Here is a 4,315-nt window from a genome sequence, read left to right on the forward strand (position 1 = left end):
TATTCAGGATGAGAAATAAAGTTCAGTGTAATTTATTACAACATTGTTTAATTATTGAAAATCATCAACTATGGAATAAAGCAGAAACTTTACTCAAACTAAACTATTACATTTATTTCTAGTATTTGTGCCGCAGTAATTTATTAACTTAACATCTAAAACTTTCACTTTGGATATAACATCGTAAAAGTAACCGCTCTCACACGTTGAACCCGCCCTGTTCCAAGATAAATGGAGCTGTGGACAAAAAGAGTGAATATGTAAATATTAGATTGTTAAATGTAGGTAGGTACATTAGAGTTTTAAAATACATATAATCACGTCTATATCCCTTGCGGGGTAAGAGCTATACAACAAAAAAAGTTTCATTCAAATCCATTCAGTAGTTCCGGAGATTAGCGTGTACAAACAGAAATTTTTTTCAAGGTTTATTATGTATTGATATGTATGTATGGGTCATTCCAGAAAAATCGGGCAACCTTCAAAAGATTTTCGTGCACAATTTTAAAATGCTATAGATTGTCTATTGACAGTATATGGTGGGTTATACATTAATAACACCACACCTAAAAGGGTAAGACACTTTATGCACTATTCAACACACACAGTATCTAGTAACTGATAGATATAATTTTAGATACTGATAGACTATGATTATATGGTAATAAATAAGTGTTTATTAAGAATCACGTATTTATATATAACTCTGAGTTATAATATTCAATAGCTTTCTTAAAATAGTAAATTTCTTTTGACAGAAAAAGGGCATTTGCAGCTCTACCAGATTTCAAATACGCGTTTATGTACTTTTCAGTGCAAAAAATTGCTGAGTTATGACCATTTCGACTTGCTACAGCACATCTGTGTTAATTTTAAGGATTTGTTATTGTTAATTTGTAGCACTGTCGAATAAACATTTTATCCATATCTATGTAAGAACTGAATTTATTTCAAATTCGATTGCACACAGAATTATAGCGGCTGTACAGTGTACATTCTCGCCGAGTGCCCTGGCAATGTGTGACGAGCGACGGCGAGGTGGCGCTTTGAAAGTCACGGCAGCTGTAGCGCTATTTCAATTAGGCGCGGTAAACGGAGCTCGTGGATTATTTCACGAATAGTCAAAGAATAGTCTGCTATGGCAACTTTTATATAGGAAGATTAATGTATCCACATCCTGAATTCCTGACCTTAATAATATAATTATAAATAGGTAAATAACTATGTCTGGCAGTTAAGTTTTCACGCCTTAACCACTGAACCTATTTTGATGAAATTTGCTACAGAGACAGAGTTGAACCTGAGGAAAAACAAAGCCTACTTTTTATTTTATTACAGAGTTTCAATGGAAAAATAATAAATAAAGTCTTCGGGTGAATTAAAAAAAGGACACATTGAAATGGAGGGATTGAAGGGACACTTAGAATGAATAATAGAAAGCGAAAATATTTTTTTACGCTTATCTCTGAAACTACTCAACGGATTTACTTAAAACTTTCACCAATTGCTTTGTTTTAACTCAGAAAAACATTTAAAGTTTGTATCATCAAAATCACAAAAAAAAGTTATCGTTATTTGAATGAACTCAAGGCATGAGTTTGCCTGCAAATAAGTTACAAAATTTAATAAAAAGTCATTTATCATTGTACAACAGCATTATACCTAATAACATCTATACTAATATTATAAAGCTGAAGAGTTTGTTTGTTTGAATGCTTTAATCTCAGGAACTACTGGATTGTATTGAAAAAATATTTTTGCTTTGAATAGACCATTTATCAAGGAAGGCTTTAGGCTATATACCTAACATCATGCTGCAACTATATGGAGCAAAGAAATAATGGAATATGTGAAAAAAATGGGGAAAATTATTCATCCTTGAGGGCTTCAATGATGCCCAAAATAACTATTCCACGCGGACAAAGTCGCGGGCACAGCTAGTCAATATATTTTTTGTCAGGATCTAGTAAAAGATAAAATTGTAAGTTTTGTGTTTGCTGCTGGCTGACATTAAAACTAAAAGGTAGGTGGTCAGCAAAACATAAATTTTTATTGATTCTTGGCATAGTAACTTATGTGGAATAAATTGTTAATTTTTTTTGTTAATACATACATATAGTCTTACAAGACTAATAGGCAAAGTTCAGCTGTTTGACTTAAGGATAGAATTGAGAGTGACAGATTACTAGCCCATAGTAGTCTAAAAGAAGAAAAATTTTTGATTGTTTGTTAATATTATTATTAAAAACAAAATTTGGCTTATTAGAAAAACACCATGTGATGTTTTCTAACATAATATTGAAAACTATATAATAAATAAATAAATATATACGGGACAAATTACTGATTGAGCAAGACCCAGGCCAATCAGAGAAAGTTCGTTTCTCATCATACCCTGGCCAGGATTCGAACCCGAGACCTCCGGTGTCACAGACTAGCGTATTACCGCTGCGCCACAGAGGCCGTCAAATATAATTACATATGTAAAGTAAAAAAGCCCTTGCACAAAAAGTTGACCAATTTTCCTAGAATGACCTATATATGGATATAGTATCATATAAATATATATATGGGACAAACTACACAGATTGAGTTAGCCTCAAAGTAAGTTCAAAACTTGTGTTATGAGATACTAACCCAACATAAATAAATAAATATATACGGGACAAATTACACAGATTGAGTTAGCCTCGAAGTAAGTTCGAGACTTGTGTTACGAGATACTAACTCAACGATACTATATTTTATAATAATAATAAATACTTATATAGATAAACATCCAAGACCCAGGCCAATCAGAAAAAGTTCTTTTCTCATCATGCCCTGGCCGGGATTCGAACCCGGGACCCCCGGTGTCACAGACAAGCGTGTTACCGCTGCGCCACAGAGGCCGTCAATCAACAATACCATATTTGTTAATAAATACTTACACAAATAGATAAACATCCAAGAACCATACTAATCAGAGAAAGTTTGTTCCTCATCATGCCCTGACTGGGATTCGAACCCACTACTGCTACCGCTGCGCCACATAGGCCGTTGAAATCATTATAAGTTAGTAACCCAAAACATAAGTAACATCGTTTGGGAATTTCTTATATTGGGGTGACATTGACTCTATGTTTATTGTAGAGTAACATATAATAGTTGTTTCAATAAAAAATATTCTTTATGTTTTGAAAATATCAAACAACTGATGGCAATTTGATTTCTTTAAATAAACTCAAAAATATTCAAAAAACAGTATTTAACCTAAAATGTCCATATGAGCAGGTATTAAAAATCTTCGACAGTATATGAAGGTATTTCCTTTTTTCTTCCAGACAAGTTGAAAACTTATTTGCATGGGTTGGGCTCAGCCCACAAGCTGTAAATGAACGGTGCCAGTACATCGTTATACCATGTCGTGCCAAACTTACCAACTCTTATAGCAGCACAAAGGACACAAAATGTGATCAGGCTATGTATAGTATTTTCTCGAGCTTGACGCTTCTCCTCCATGGGATCTACTCTTTCTCCGAAAGGTAAACGATACATTGTGCTGGTATTTCAATATAACAATATGATATATATATATATGATATATAATATGGCCTTGACAATATTTTTAATAGGTAAGCTGAGTTAATATATTTTTATTAATGTAACTTCAATTAATATATTTTATAATTATAACCTCGAAAATAAAACCTTAGTGTTGTTTTGTAAAAAACATATGTCAGGTCTGTCAATCACACGATTGATCGAATTGCTTCTATTCGATTGAGTCATGTTATAATAATCGAACCTCGAATATTCAAAAGAATCGATTTGTTAATTCGAATTTAAAACAAACTAAACTGCACCTTATTTAAATATTTTGGTAATTAATTTTATGCAAACGAATAGATTGATTCTTTTCTATCAATTAATTGAGATGTTATAAAGAAAACAAGTTTATCTCTGTCGTGTACTTACAAACAGCGTTCGGCCGCTTTCTTTCTTCATAGCGAAGTAAAGCTATTTGATTAGGAGCGATGACCCGCACCAGTAACTCGATTGTGATCAGTTGATTTAACCGAGTATGAGTCGACCGTGATTGCCCGTGATCGAAGTGGGTAGCACAAGTTTATCGAATAGGTCTAATTGTTGCCATATTGCGATAAGGGTTTTGAATGGAACTGATCGAGTACGAGAAACTGAGAAAGAAGTATGCAGAGATCGTGGCAAGTGGAAAGAGGTAGTCTCTGCCTACCCCTCCGGGAAAGAGGCGTGATTTTATGTATGTATGTATGATCGAGTACATCACTCACGCCAATGTCACTGTGCTGTGCTT

At 33.5% G+C, this 4,315-nt stretch overlaps 1 long non-coding RNA gene across 1 annotated transcript; it reads right to left on the minus strand.

Moving 5' to 3' along the window:
• Nucleotides 1-28: 28 nt before the first annotated feature.
• Nucleotides 29-3,558, minus strand: LOC132901832 (uncharacterized). Its single transcript, XR_009656917.1, has 2 exons — nt 3,420-3,558; nt 29-237 (listed from the first exon to the last, which is right to left on the minus strand). It is a non-coding gene; the product is annotated as an uncharacterized LOC132901832 (long non-coding RNA).
• Nucleotides 3,559-4,315: the final 757 nt, after the last annotated feature.

This window comes from Amyelois transitella, chromosome 6, assembly GCF_032362555.1.
Source record: "Amyelois transitella isolate CPQ chromosome 6, ilAmyTran1.1, whole genome shotgun sequence".
Taxonomy (NCBI): domain Eukaryota; kingdom Metazoa; phylum Arthropoda; class Insecta; order Lepidoptera; family Pyralidae; genus Amyelois; species Amyelois transitella.